Source organism: Triticum aestivum, chromosome 5D (genome assembly GCF_018294505.1).
Source record: "Triticum aestivum cultivar Chinese Spring chromosome 5D, IWGSC CS RefSeq v2.1, whole genome shotgun sequence".
NCBI lineage: Eukaryota > Viridiplantae > Streptophyta > Magnoliopsida > Poales > Poaceae > Triticum > Triticum aestivum.
Window position 1 is genome coordinate 216,391,054 of NC_057808.1, and position 16,654 is coordinate 216,407,707.

The window sequence follows — 16,654 nt, forward strand, 5'->3', positions numbered from 1 at the left end:
ATGAGGCAATGATGAGTGAACGGCTTGTCCTCGTTGGGAGAGTCGAAGAGGCCGGTGGTGGAGGAGGAGGTAGTGGCATGCATGGCAATGGCGGCCATGCCCACATGATCATCATCACCGTCATCTTCATCTCCGGACATGTACTCCTCATGAACAAGAGCCTTGTCATCTTTCCTCTTGGAAAACTTGGTGAACTTCTTCTTCTTGAGCACAAGATTCTCGGACTTGTCTTCACGTCTCTCATAAGGACAATCGTGCACAAAATGTCTTGGGCTATCACAATTGTAGCATTTTCTTCGTCCAAACGATCTTCCTTGTAGATTCTTCCCTTTGTTTGCCATGGTCCCGGAATATTTCTTGACCAAGAGAGCCAAGTCTTCCGCAAAGTCATTTGCCGGGCATGAGGTGTCAACATCTTCCTCACAAGTCTCTTAAACAACTTCTTCATCCCTTGAGGGTTGGGTAACTATTTTCTTGGCCTTCAATGCAAGATTTGAGTTCTTGGTGGCTTGAGCTATGGCAAAGGTCTTCTTGGACTTGGTCTCCAAAAGAACATGAGTTGAGAAAGTGGATACAACTTGTGCCGTGGTCAACTTTTGATAGTCCGGGTGTTGATGTATCATCATCACCATGGTATGTTCCGTGAGAACCATAGCATCATTGAACTTGTCCTTAATGAAATCATCATTTGCCCAAGTGCACCCAAAGGTTCTCAAATTGAGCACAAGAGACTTCAACCTTCGATATACCTCTTCCGCGGACTCACCCTCATTTCTCACAAATAGGTTGACTTCTTGCTTGAGCAAAGCCAACCGAGATCTTCGAATTGCTTCATCACCTTCGAGGGCCTCCTCAAGGCAATCCCAAATTTCCTTGGCGGTCTTGAGTAGAGCAATGGAGTCACTATAGTCATCGGTCACCGCGGTGCGCAACATGTTGTGGGTGGTAGCATTGAGTTGATCATCAACCGCTTCTCTTGGAGTGAGATTCATGGGATCCTTGGGGTTGAAACCGTTGACCACAATCCACCATAGTTGTGTAGATGCACTACGAATATGAGACTCCATATCTAGCTTCCACTTAGCAAACGCGTTAGCTTTCAAAGGGGGCGGAGGCCCCACAGGATTAATGCGAGGGTGCTGCAAGGGTTGTGGTGAGTAAAAGGGTTCCACGACATTGTACTTGGTAACTTGAGTGCGAGCCGGGGATGCAAGAGGTTCTCTCGAATCATCCGCATCATGAACCGCATTTGGATCAAATGAGTTTGAGGCGGATGTCGAGGGCTTTAAGCGAGCATCAATTTCCTCCTTGACCGAGGAGCGAACTTCTTTCAACATAGCAGTTTTGAGGTCCGCAAACATTGAAAGAATATCGGCCGCAGTCAACGGGGCCCCTGGGTTAATGGGGGCGACGGGAGCAACGACCGGAGCAACAAGTGCGTCGGCCGCGGCGGGGGGTAGGTTTTGACCATCCTCCGCAAGTGGTGCGTCACCTCCCTCATTCCCTAGATCGACCATATCCTCTAAGGTTGTAAAACCTTATATTAGAGCACGAGGCTCTGATACCAATTGAAAGGATCGATACGGTCGACTAGAGGGGGGGTGATAGGAGACTACAAATTTTACTCTTTCTTGTCAATTTTAAGGCTTAGCGGATAAAAAGGGTTCACTAGATATGCAACTAGGTGAACACAACCTATATGACAAGCAAGCTCTAAGCTAAATATGCTAGGCAACAAACTAATTAGCAAGCCAACAAGCATACAAGGCTAAGTAAAGTGCGGGAAAGGATTAACCACAAGTGAGACGAGGACGCGGATTTTATCCCGAAGTTCACTCTTCCTTGGGGAAGAGCTACTCTCCGTTTGGAGCGGTGCCGGAGCCAAAGCTTGCGGAACGCCACCGAAGGCTCACCGTAATCTCCTTCGAGTCACCCCCAACGGATGAGCCTCGAATCACTCGGGGTTGGTCTTGAAGGCGACCACCACACCTTTACAAACTTCTCCGGAGCACACCACAAGCAAGGAAGCTTCCGGAGGAACCTCTAACCGCCTAGGAGCCCAAGCTCCAAGACTAACAAGTCATGGTGGATGAATGTTGCGGGGAACGCGATTTGGTTTGGTCAAAGTGTAGATCGGGTCTTGCTCTCCCAATCCCCAAAGTTTCAACAAGATTGGGTGGAGGGATTGAGAGTAGTGAGCAAAATGGGGTGTAGCAATGGAGGAGCTCAACAAGACATTAGGGTTGAGGGATGGAGGAGGAAGAAGGGGGCTTATATAGTGTTCTTGGCCGGGAGGGGATTTCTGCCCGTTGGACCCCGTGTGCACGGGCCAAGTCAGCCCCGTGCGCACGGGGTGTCCAGTGAGTTTTGAGGTACCCCGTGCGCACCAAGTGTAGGGGATCTATCGTAGTCCTTTCGATAAGTAAGAGTGTCAAAACCAACGAGGAGCAGAAGGAAATGACAAACGGTTTTCAGTAAGGTATTCTCTGCAAGCACTGAAATTATCGGTAACAGATAGTTTTGTGATAAGGTAATTTGTAATGGGTAACAAGTAAGAAAAGTAAATAAGGTGCAGCAAGGTGTCCCAATCCTTTTTGTAGCAAAGGACAAGCCTGGACAAACTCTTATATAAAGGAAAACGCTCCCTAGGACACATGGGAATTATCGTCAACCTAGTTTTCATCACGCTCATATGATTCGCATTCGTTACTTTGATAATTTGATATGTGGGTGGACCGGTGCTTGGGTACTGCCCTTTCTTGGACAAACATCCCACTTATGATTAACCCCTATTGCAAGCATCCGCAACTACAAAAGAAGTATTAAGGTAAACCTAACCATAGCATGAAACATATGGATCCAAATCAGCCCCTTACGAAGCAACGCATAAACTAGGGTTTAAGCTTCTGTCACTGTAGCAACCAATCATCTACTTATTACTTCCCAATGCCTTCCTCTAGGCCCAAACAATGGTGAAGTGTCATGTAGTCGACGTTCACATAACACCACTAGAGGAAAGACAACATACATCTCATCAAAATATCGAATGAATACCAAATTCGCATGACTACTTATAGCAAGACTTCTCCCATGTCCTCAGGAAGAACCGTAACTACTCACAAATCATATTCATGTTCATAATCAGAGGGGTATTAATATGCATAGAGGATCTGAACATATGATCTTCCACCAAATAAACCAACTAGCATCAACTACAAGGAGTAATCAACACTACTAGCAACCTACAGGTACCAATCTGAGGTTTTGAGACAAAGATTGGATACAAGATATGAACTAGGGTTTGAGATGATATGGTTCTGGTGAAGATGTTGATGAAGATTGACCCCCTCCCGATGAGAGGATCGTTGGTGATGACGATGGCGATGATTTCCCTCTCCCGGAGGGATGTTTCCCCGGCAGAACAGCTCCGCCGGAGCCCTAGATTGGTTCCGCCAAGGTTCCGCCTCGTGGCGGCGGTGTTTCCTCCCGAAAGCTTGCTTATGATTTTTCCCAGGTTGAAAGACTTCATATAGCAGAAGATGGGCACCGGAGGCCTGCCAGGGGGCCCACGAGGCAGGGGGTGCCCCCCACCCTCGTGGATGGTGGGTGGCCCCCCTCTTGTACTTTCTTCGCTCAGTATTTTTTATTAATTCCAAAAACTGCCTCCGTGAAGTTTCAGGACTTTTGGAGCTGTGCAGAATAGGTCTCTAATATTTGCTCCTTTTCCAGCCCAGAATTCCAGCTGCCGACATTCCCCCTCTTCATGTAAACCTTATAAAATAAGAGAGAATAGGCATAAGTATTGTGACATAATGTGTAGTAACAGCCCATAATGCAATAAATATCGATATAAAAGCATGATGCAAAATGGACGTATCAACTCCCCCAAGCTTAGACCTCGCTTGTCCTCAAGCGGAAGCTGATAACGGAAAATATGTCCACATGTTTAGAGATAGAGGTGTCGATAAAATAAAATACGGACATGAGGGCATCATGATCATTCTTATAACAGCAACATACATATATATTGTCATATGATTTCTTATGCTAAAGTAACAATCCATTCATAATGTCAAGTATGAATTAGAAACTTCACTGAAAACTAACAAACTATAATCCCGGTCATTGAAACAATTGCAATTTATCATAACATCGGAAAGAGTCAATATAAGAGCTTTTCAGCAAGTCCACATACTCAACTTTCATTTAGTCTTTCACAATTGCTAACACTCATGTAATACTTATGGGTATGGAGTTTTAATCGGACACAGAGAAAAATAGGGGCTTATAGTGTTGCCTCCCAACCTTTTACCTCAAGGGTAATGTCAACAATAATAGTTCATGCTAACTTACATCCAATTGGATATATATATATATATATATATATATATATATACACACACACACATATATATACCAGGATCTTTCCAACACAATGTGAAGTTCACCATGACTCTTGTATAAAGTATGAGACAATAATAAAAGATAGACCCTTCGCAGAGGGAAGCAGAGGTTGTCATGTGCTTTTATGGTTGGATGCACAAAATCTTAATGCGAAAGAACGTCACTTTATATTGCCACTTGTGATATGGACCTTTATTATGCAGTCCGTCGCTTTTATTTCTTCCACATCACAAGATCGTATAAAGCTTATTTTCTCGGCACTAATAAATCATACATATTTAGAGAGCAATTTTTATTGCATGCAACAATGACAACTTACTTGAAGGATCTTACTCAATCCATGGGTAGATATGGTGGACTCTCATGGAAAAACTGGGTTTAAGGATATTCGGAAGCACAAGTAGTATCTCTATTTGGTAAAAAGAGTTTGGCTAGCATGAGGGAGAAAGGCAAGCTCAACATGTTGGATGATCCATGATAATATACTTTATTTCGGATATAAGAAAACATAACTCATTACGTTGTCTTCCTTGTCCAACATCAAATCTTTAGCATGTCATATTTTAATGAGTGCTCACAATCATAAAAGATGTCCAAGATAGTATATTTATATGTGAAAACCTCTCTTTATTTATTACTTCCTATTAATTGCAACGATGACCAAAACTATGTTTGTCAACTCTCAACAACTTTTATTCATCATACTCTTTATATGTGAAGTCATTACTCTCCATAAGATTAATATGATCTCTTTATTTCTTTTTATTCTTTCTTTTTCTTTAATTCCCTCAAGATCATAGCAGGATAATCAAGCCCTTGACTCAACACTAATCTTTATTATATATAGCTCACGGACTCGATTACATAGAAGGATCATAAAGCAAAGCTCAAAACTAGATCATACTAAAACTTTATTCTACTAGATAAAGATATTACTAAAAAGGATCGAACTAAGAAAACGGTAAAGATAGGAGTGTGATGGTGATACGATACCGGGGCACCTCCCCCAAGCTTGGCAGTTGCCAAGGGGAGTGCCCATACCCATGTGTTTATATCTCTTTCCTCGGGGGTGGTGACGGTGGAGTTGTTGATGATGTAGGCTTGTCGTCCATCTTCCAAGGCATAGGCTCACCATCATAGAAGGATGATCGAGTCTCCGGGATCCTTAAATCTGTAGCCAAGCTCATCCTCTTGAATCTATATTCATACTCACAGTTTTGGTTTTGCAGGTCATAGATCTGGGCTTGGAGGTGCTCGATTTTCTCGTGAAGCTTGAAGATGGCCTCCCCAATATCCTTGGCGTCCAGCTTGTGGTTGTTGGTGAACTCCGTGATCATTATGTGATTGGCGTCGAGTCCATGCTCCACCATCTCCTAACACTTGAAAACTTGTTGCTCCATTACTTCAAGCCTTGTCTCCACGCTTCCGGTCCTCCTTGGTCTGTCAACATCGCGGATGTGCAGCAACCCCTCACGCATCTCAATGGTTTGAGGATATTGCAGCACCTCCGCGAGGTAGGGGTTGATGACCTTCTCGAAGAACTTGTCCTTAGGGGCACTTGGGGACGTCATGGTGATCTAAATCTGTCAGAAAAATAGTTCGAAGCAAGAACATAGGATATTTGCGTGATACGAGGGTCAAAACCTTCGGGAGATTATATAATGAATTTTTACCGACCAAAAGAAGTATCGTGCAAGAAAACGGAGTCCGGAGAGCACACGAGGTGTCCACGAGGCAGGGGGCGCGCCCAGGGGGTAGGGCGCACCCTCCACCCTCGTGGATGCCTCGTGTCCCTTTCGGACTACTTCTTATTTTCTATTTTCTTAAATATTCCAAAACGGAGAAAAATTGCTATTAGAACTGTTTTGGAGTCGGTTTACTTACCGTACCACATACCTATTCTTTTTCGGAGTCTGAAACGTTCTGGAACGTGTCCCTTATGTATTCCTCCGGGGTTACGGTTTCAATAACATTAGTTTCAACATTTATAGGATTGCGTGAGATATAATGTTTGATCCTTTGACCGTTCACCACCTTCGGATTTGTGCCTTCGAAGTTGTTGATTTTTATGGCACCAGAGCGATAGACCTCCTCAATAACGTAAGGACCTTCCCATTTAGAGAGAAGCTTTCCTGCAAAAAATCTTAAACGAGAGTTGAATAGCAACACATAATCACCTACATTAAACTCACGCTTTTGTATCCTTTTGTCATGCCATCTTGTAACTTTTTCTTTAAATAGCTTGGCATCCTCATAGGCCTGGGTTCTCCATTCATCAAGTGAGCTAATGTCAAATAGCCTCTTCTCACCAGCAAGTTTGAAATCATAGTTGAGTTCTTTAATGGCCCAATATGCCTTATGTTCTAGTTCGAGAGGTAAGTGACATGCTTCTCCATAAACCATTTTATACGGAGACATACCCATAGGATTCTTATATGCAGTTCTATAGGCCCATAAAGCATCATCAAGTTTCTTGGACCAATTCTTCCTAGATCTATTAACAGTCTTTTGCAAAATCAATTTAAGCTCTCTATTACTCAATTCTACTTGACCACTAGACTATGGGTGATATGGAGATGCAATTCTATGATTAACGTCATACTTAGCAAGCATTTTACGAAAGGCACCATGAATAAAATGTGAACCACCATCAGTCATTAGGTATCTAGGGACTCCAAACCTCGGAAAAATAACTTCTTTAAGCATCTTAATAGAGGTGTTATGATCAGCACTACTAGTTGGAATAGCTTCTACCCACTTAGTAACGTAATCAACAACAACTAAAATATGTGTATACCCATTAGAGGAAGGAAAAGGTCCCATATAATCAAAGTCCCAAACATCAAATGGTTCAATAACAAGTGAATAGTTCATAGACATTTCTTGACGTCTACTAATATTACCAATTCTTTGACATTCATCACAAGACAAGACAAACTTACGGGCCTATTTGAAGAGAGTAGGCCAATAAAAACCGGATTGTAATACCTTATGTGCAGTTCTATCTCCAGTGTGGTGTCCTCCATAAGCCTCGGAGTGACACTTGCGTAGGATCTGTTCCCGTTCATGCTCAGGTACACAACGTCTAATAACACCATCTACTCCTTCTTTATAAAGATGTGGGTCATCCCAAAAGTAATGTCTCAAATCATAGAAGAACTTTTTCTTTTGCTGGTATGTGAAACTAGGTGGTATAAATTTGGCAACAATGTAATTAGCATAATCAACATACCATTGAGCAGTATGAGAAGCATTTATGACACTTAATTGCTCATTAGGAAAGCTATCATCAATAGGTAGTGGGTCATCAAGAACATTTTCTAACCTAAACAAGTTGTCTGCAATGGGGTTCTCAGCTACATTTCTATCAATAATATGCAAATCAAATTCTTGTAGCAAGAGAACCCATCTAATAAGTCTAGGTTTAGCATCTTTTTTTCCACAAGATATTTAATAACAGCATGATCAGCGTGAACAGTTACTTTAGAATCAACAATATAAGGTCTGAACTTATCACAAGCAAATACAACCGCTAAAAATTCTTTTTCAGTAGTAGCATAATTTCTCTGGGCACTGTCTAGAGTTTTACTAGCATATTGAATAACATTTAACTTCTTATCAAGTCTTTGTCCTAGAACAGCACCTACAGCATAATCACTAGCATCACACATAATTTCAGAGGGTAAATTCCAATCAGGTGGCTGAACAATAGGTGCAGAAATCAATGCTTTCTTAAGTATTTCAAATGCTTCTACACAATCATCATCAAAGACAAAAGGGATATCTTTTTGTAAGAGATTAGTGAGAGGCCTAGAAATTTTTGAGAAGTCTTTAATGAACCTCCTATAAAAACTGGCATGACCAAGGAAACTTCTTATACCTTTAATGTCCTTGGGACACGGCATCTTTTCAATAGCATCAACTTTAGCTTTATCAACTTCAATACCTCTTTCAGAAATTTTATGCCCCAAGACAATACCTTCATTTAAAGACATTATAACCATGCACCCTAGGAGACCTCTCACGCCATCACTGGTTTCGGCCGTCCGATTGCTCTTCCAATCATTATTGGTCGTCGGATGCACCAGGCCCGCCAGACGTCAAAGGCTCGCTGCTGCGGGAACAAAATCAAAGGTTTATCTTTGGATCCCCGATGGACGGTCGCAAGGTAGGTGCGCGTCAAAAAAATTCGCGGCGACTCTTCATTATGCCTCCCCGCACCTCACACCCTCATCGCATCCAACCAATCCCGATCTCAGGCAAAACCTAGATGTGCCGTCGTCATCGAGAGAGAGCAGTCTCCTAGGTCATGCCCACCTCCAAGATCCCACCCCTATCGCCCTCTCTCCTCTCACGGCCCTAGTGTCGCATCTCTTCCTGACCGATAGTGCCGGTGGTCTGCCCATCTAGCAGTGGTCGGCGTCAATCCCTTTATCATCGCCGAGCATGCACGCGGCGCCCTCGGCGATGCCCCCGCCGCAGTCACCGAGATGGATCCCACGCCAGGGTTCCAGGTTCTGTTGGTGAGGGCCGAACTTCACCGCCGTGTCAGTGATGGTAGGGAAGCGTTATACTTTCTCTCGATCCATCTGGCTCGCCTCCCCTTTTCTCCTTCCCGTCGACTATACCGCGATGGCTAACACTCTCCATGCCTTCTCGGTGGCAGGCAGCGAACCAGTCTTGTGACATCTTCCTAGGAGTGCTCCAAATCTCCCAACTGCTTCGCTTGTTGGCTGACTCCTCGTCCTCCACCTCAACAGCCAGATACAGGCAAGCAAGCAGCAAGACGGCCTCAAAGCTTCAATCTCTGTTGCTGGTCCCTTCGCCATCTGATCAACCAAACACCTATTGTCTTCCGCCTCCTGGACGACCTGATAGGGGCTGCAACGAGGCTCCAGAGTCTCCACCAATTTTGCTCCTCTTCGTCCTTGCTGAATGATGCTTCATCGCATATCATTTTTGGTGCTAGAATTTGTGGTTGTTCCATAGTCGATCAAGCCATGTATCAGTGCTTAGGTAATCTTTGTACTGATATATCGAGAAAGCATCGTGCTTTGCCTATTCACTTCTATACAAGCTAATCTGTAATTGGCAGTGGTTACTGAATATTTTTATCCCTGTTAGTCAAAGCTAATATAATGTGACTTGCCAACTTTCTGCTGAATGTATTGTTGAAAAACAAATCCAAGGGAATTATTATTTGGCATCAAATTAAGGAATGTCCTGCATGAACTTTTTTGTTTACCATGTCCTGTCTTTTTTATATTCTTTATGAACTATATCTCCTGATATTATAAGTATTACCTTACAGGGTGATACTGTTACAACGAGTGAGACAATGAAAATGTATTGTAGAAGTTACTTAGCAAGGAGGGAAACAAGTCGATCTCTCTTTTTCTAAGAAGCTACTTCTCCACCATGGAACAATGATGTTGCATTTTACTGCATCAAACAGATAAGTTATTTTTGCAAGGCGTGGTGAAGCTGAGAAAGCATCGTGCTTTGCCTATTCACTTCTATACAAGCTAATCTGTAATTGGCAGTGGTTACTGAATATTTTTATCCCTGTTAGTCAAAGCTAATATAATGTGACTTGCCAACTTTCCGCTGAATGTATTGTTGAAAAACAAATCCAAGGGAATTATTATTTGGCATCAAATTAAGGAATGTCCTGCATGAACTTTTTTTTGTTTACCATGTCCTTTCTTTCTTATATTCTTTATGAACTATATCTCCTGATATTATAAGTATTACCTTATAGGGTGATACTGTTACAACGAGTGAGACAATGAAAATGTATTGTAGAAGTTACTGAGCAAGGAGGGAAACAAGTCTATCTCTCTTTTTCAAAGAAGCTACTTCTCCACCATGGAACAATGATGTTGCATTTTACTGCATCAAACAGATAGGTTATTTTTGCAAGGCATGGTGAAGCAATGAAAAATATAACAATGTGTGTTTTGATGTCATCTCTACGAGAACAGAGATACCTGAGACTTACTTTGCTAAGAGGTATGTTCCACCGGCTGCATCAATTGTGAATTTCCATAGCAACTTGAATATCTGCATTTTTATCTCTGCTAGAATTGTGCACACAGCTTGTTGGTCGTACGTGATGTTAAATGTAAGGGGTGGCTGGATGGTGAAACTATAATTGTTCAGTATAACTAATAATTATGCATTGTAAAAGAGCACTCGCATGAATTTTTGCCAACATTTAAAGAGACATTATAATACCCATATGGTGCTTTTGTTTTTGCAACTAAACATCAGTTAGTAAGCTAACAAATGCAATTATGGATCTTGGACTAAGAATTCCTATGTACGTATGATTACGTTATTCAGCACAATTTGTGAGTTAGGGTTGTTTTGCTGCTATGTTGACAATTCCTGATGGAAGCTTACCTAGATCATATCCTTGACTTGTGAAGGTTTCCCTCCTTTTTTTCTGTTGATAACTGTGGGAAACTGCAAAAAAACTCATGCATTCATGCTCTCCTGAATTATTGGAAACCGAATGACTCTTCTGTGTGCACATTGCTTGCTATTTTCCATTGTTACCAACAAAATAATATGAATTGTCATTGTCAATGCACAGAGAGCACTAGATAGTTTTTATTCGAGACAAGCACTAGATACTTGTGCTAATTAATAGCAGGCAACTCAATTGTTGCCTAGACCAAGTGCTAATTATTTTTTTCTTCTCTATATGATTTGTCTTGCGCCGATTATATGTTGAATATGTGAATGGAGTTCTTGTTTATATCGGCGAAACGAACTAGCCATTTTAGCAAAGGAAGCAGGAGGCAAGTTCTGAAGTTGAGCACCTCAGCGCCATAAAAGAATTAGGACAAATACGAAAGCAACGTGTAATGATCTGTTATTGTAACAATGCATGGACATTATTAATATTATACCTACTGTAAGTAAGCGTAGAGTATGTATATATGCTATTTGAAGATAAATATATTATAATATTATTGTTTTAGCTGATGGTACACTCGCTTTACATAGATTAATGGTTGTGATTAGGCTTAAAAATTTGAATGTTCATGAGTTGAGTTATTTACATAACTAATACAGATTTGCCATTTATCCATATGTTTTTAGCACTAATATGTGTTTAGTGAAGAGAAAGTGCAGTACTAGAGATTATCTCCAAGTCTTTAGGTAGAGAAATTTCATAATGGAACATCCTTTGTACTTGTCATCTTATTTATGAGTATGATGGCACTTTGATGACATGAGTTTCCAGTTTAATTTTGGGATTGTTCAGAAAGGAATTCCTAACATCCAGCTAATAGCATCATAAGAATTATTATTATTTTCCTTACCAATAACGGTGCCATGTAAACGTACTAGCTACACATGCTGACTAATAATACAGTGATTAAGATTCCCTAGCAGTTGGGATTGCATCTTGATGTCACTGTCACTTCAGATTTTTGCTTTGATAGGGCACGATTGAGCATCTCATAACCCTAAAAGGTGCTCTTTTTTGTCAAAACGAACGATACAAAAAATGGTATAAATTGACCTAGATTTTATTTTCCTTCTTGCATTCATTGACTCTAGCATGGAAGGACAAAGTATGAACAATGTTTGAAATCTGAGTGTAATGTTTGATCATTATGGCATTGTTCTATTATTTGTCGTGAGTTTGATTTAGGTTTTGTTCTGGAATATATTGTCAGATTTTCCACTAGGTGAAAATGTTAATTGCAAGTAAATTATACCATTTGGATCTATTTTTTGCTGCTACCATTTGAACTACCTCAGTTATTATCTTTGTTACCAACTCAAGTTGGAAATAATTAAATTATGCAGGCTTCTCATGCATGATTGTTTTTGTGGAAATTATTATTCTATCATATGATAAAATGGGAATCTTGTGAACATAAATCCATCTTAACATCCATGTTTGGTGTCTTAATATTTATGAATTACCGTATAATTTAACCATCAAAAGAGACGGGCGCAGCAACGCGCGCCATCAATGATCTAGTTAACCATAAAGTGGCACTTCTCCCAATTCAAGACAAGATTAGTTTCTTCACATCTCTGCAAAACTCGATCAAGGTTGCTCAAGCAATCATCAAAAGAAGTTTCATATACGGAGAAATCCTCCATGAAAACCTCAACAATATTTTCACAAAAATTAGAGAATATAGCCATCATGTATCTTTGAAAGGTAGCAGGTGCATTGCATAAACCAAAAGGCATACATCTATAAGTAAAGGTACCGAAATGGCAAGTAAAAGTGGTCTTTTCTTGATCCTCTTTTGACACAGGTATTTGAGAGAAACCGGAATAACCATCTAGAAAGCAAAAATGTGTATGTTTGGACAATCTTTCTTGCATTTGATCAATAAAAGGTAAAGGGTAATGATCCTTTTTAGTAGCTTTATTTAATTTGCGGAAATTAATTACAATCCTATAACCTGTAACAATTTTTTGTGGGATCAACTCATCTTTAGCATTAGGAACAACGGTAATACCTCCCTTCTTAGGGACACTGTCGTGGTTTTGTCACGGCAGATGTCCTAGTGAAAGGACTTAGTCGTGGAGCCATCGCGATGGGTTAGCTTAAAGGGGTTAAAGCACACAAAGGACGCAGAGAGTTTATACTGGTTCGGCCCCTTGCGGTGAAGGTAAAGGCCTAATCCAGTTGTTGTGGAATTGCTAGGGTTTCGATGACCAGGGAGCGAATCCGCTATACCTGGCTCTCGAGTTGTTGTTTGTTGTCCCTAAACCGCCGCCGGGTCGTCCCCTTATATACATGGGTTGACGCCCGTCGGTTTACAGAATCCCGAGTCCGGCTTATAAACGTGTCCGGCTCGGTTTCTACCCTTTCTATCTTACAACACAAGTTACATGCCATATGGCGGTTTATGTCTACAGGCTATAACTCACCTTTGGGCCCTGGGCCTTCGTAAAGCGCCATACTCCTTGTCTTCATGGGCTTCAAATATAACTAACTCATTATGAGGATAACCCGGCCTCTCCTGGCCGGTTTACATCCAGTAGTAATATCCCCAACATTAGGCCCCAGATTGATTTGAACTGGTTCATGTCAATCTTCAACTCTTGAGAAAAATTCTTCCTTCGGCACCATCACATAAATCTTCATTAATGAGCCTCCGACAATCGAGGCGACAGCAGTCACATATCCAGCTTTGGGCTCCTCGATTCTCGCGCCTGTCATTTATCTCTTCACCTTTATAAATAAGGCCGGGGGGTCTTTTTCATTTCCCCCCTTGCCTCTTCGTCTTTCTTCTTCCTTGCGCCGACCTGACTGTCACACGCAGCCGCCGTCGTCAAGCTTCGCCCTCGTCTTCAACTCTGGCCGCTGCATCAACCTGATCGTACTAGAGAAACGCGGCGCTTCTGTGTTGTTCCATCAGCATCGGTAATTTCCCCTTCCTTGCTCTAGATCCACCATTAGGGTTTCGGTGTTCATCGGAGTTCATTGAAGCTTCAACACCGTTCTTCCCTGTTCTTCTTAGTATCATAAACGGCTAGTTTAGATCTGATATTTCTTGTGCGGCCGTAGCCATAGTCCCCTTTTTCCTCATTATAGCATCCCCTTCGTATAGAAAGAAATTCCTCTGAATCTGATGAACTGTTGAAACACCTGTATTTTAGGTCTAAGTATATTTTGATTTTCTGACATGCCGCAGATCTGAATTTACCATACCAGTCTGTGAAAACTGTTTTCCCCTTACTTAGTTACTTTAGATCTGTACCTTTCATACCAATACAGGCGGTTTATCTTTGTAGAAAATGATAATTCGGTGGGTACCATTAGTCCCCTCTTAAACCACCAAGGCATTTATCTTTATAACTCCTCCAATATCAGACTCCGGTTTAACAAATGTCAGACTCCGGTTTAACAATGTGTATATGCCTCTATTCTGCTTCTGGTCTTGCATCGCTTTATATTTGTCCGTCATAAATCTTAAACCGGCATTGATCTTTTTCCAGCTTTTCATTGAAATGGCCAAACCATTTTATGCTTGTAACTGGGTTCCTTCCCGGGTTACGAAAGCGCAACTAGAGGGATGTGTCGCCGCTGGCGCTTTAGCAAAGAAAGAAGTTATCCAGTGGAGGGTCCCTGGCCCAGAAAATCCTCCTGGGCCCAAGGACGGAGAAGTAGTCGTATTTGTTGATCACCTGAGCCGAGGGTTTAGCCCTCCCGGATCAAAATTCTTCCGAGAAGTACTTGCTAACTTCCAACTCCACCCTCAGGACATTGGCCCAAACTCTGTGTCCAATGTTTGTCATTTCCAAGTATTTTGCGAGGCTTATCTTCAAGAGGAGCCCACAGTTGAACTGTTTAGGGATTTCTTCTACTTAAACCGTCGTACAGAGTTTACAGACGGACCCAACACTGAACTTGGCGGCATGGTGATTCAAAAGAGGAAAGATGTCAGCTTCCCTCACGCCAAGCTTCACAGTCACCCCAAGGACTGGAATCATACTTGGTTTTATTGCAAAGATACTTGTCCAACTAATGAAAATCCTCTGCCGGGTTACCGTCCTCATCGTCTTAGCAATACACATCCCTTTCCTCAGAGATTAACTGCGAAGGAAAGATCCAACTACGCACCACAACTGTCAAAGCTTAGAGCCTTTGTGGCGAACGGTTTAACAGGTGTTGACTTTGTTCGCTGCTGGATATCCTGGAGCGTTCTGCCTTTAAGCCGGCGCCCTGGTTTAATGTGTGAATACACAGGGAGCTTGAAAGATCCTCAGCGACATGTCGACATTCAGTTAACAGAAGCTGAAGTCACTGAGGCTGTCAAGAAAATTTTGAATGAACCGGAAACTGTGTGTAGCCAAACTGGATTAAACCCCTTCTGCGTTTCCAATAAACGCCAACTATAAGAATCATAACTTTTTGTTTTAGCTTGCTCCTTTTTAAATATTGTCTCAAAATTTTATCATCTTTGTCAGGGCGATGATCCGTTCTGGAAGAAAAAACCACAAGATAAACCGGCAAAAACACCTCGCCCGAAGACCAAGGTTACCAAAAAACCTGCCAAGAAGAGGACCACAGCGTCTTCCGAACCAAATGCTGATGCTGACTTGGCTAATCCGGACTCAGAGGTAGAACTTGACTCTCTTGGTTCATTTTTCATACACCTCATTGACAATGACTATTATCAGGACGACGCTGTAGGCAGCCAAGCTGATGATGTAGACGTAATTATCCTTTCCTCCGGTTCAGATCCCCTTCCAACACAGAAAATCCGTCAAGCAAACCGGAAAGTAAGATTTTATCACCCCCTAGCTTACTTGGACCCAAACTTTTTTTTGAAGAAGCAGCAACACGAAGCTCGCCGCACAACCCGTCACAGCGGCCAGGTAGTCACCTCAGCCGGTTTACCAAACACTCCAACCCGGAAATGTTGATCAGATGTCTCTTATATTCCTGACACTTCCTACCCCAAGGCGGGTTGTTTCCGTCAGCCTCTTAATCCGTCTGATTCAAATTATCAGGGCACACCTCACTCATCTTCTGCCGAGTCATCGGCCACCCAGCTTCCTCCCCTCAAGACGGTTCCTCGGTGAGTCATACTTTCAAATTTTTATTTTTAATGCCTTATGTTCACCTGACATATTGACCTTTATATTTGTTCTTCTCAGTGCCAAGCCTAGACCCAGCAAGAAGGCTCGGTTAAATAAACCGGCTGATGATAATGTGATTATTGAACCGGAGAAGACCCCAGATCTGGAAGGAACAAATACTGACGCTATTCATGATGACCCGCCACCTCAAGATTATGAGTTCATAGCTGAACAAGTAGAAGTTGACACCAAAGGTCACACTGATAAACCGACTAGCCCGGCCCGCACGGATGATAAACTGGCCAGTCCAGCTAAGGCTGCTGATAAATCGTCAACTCCAGTAAAGGCTGCTGATGATAAAGAAGATGATATTATGATTACTGGCGTCGGCCACACCGCTCCTGGCAATCCTGTTGCCTTATCGAAGCATAGTGCCAAGGACGAGCTTTCTGCTATGGGAAAAGGCAAATGGAACACAAATTTGTCAACCTATGCCCACCTCAACGCCCAAGACATCCATTCTGGTTTTTTAAACCGTTTGTACACAAGCCGTGACTTTGAAGCCGGTTTAGTGAATCTGATGAAGGAGCGATATGAGGTAACTGCATAACTGCTTCTCTCTTGTGTCCAATTCCAAATATTAACTCCAGTAGCCCTCAAGTGTCGGTTTATGATACTC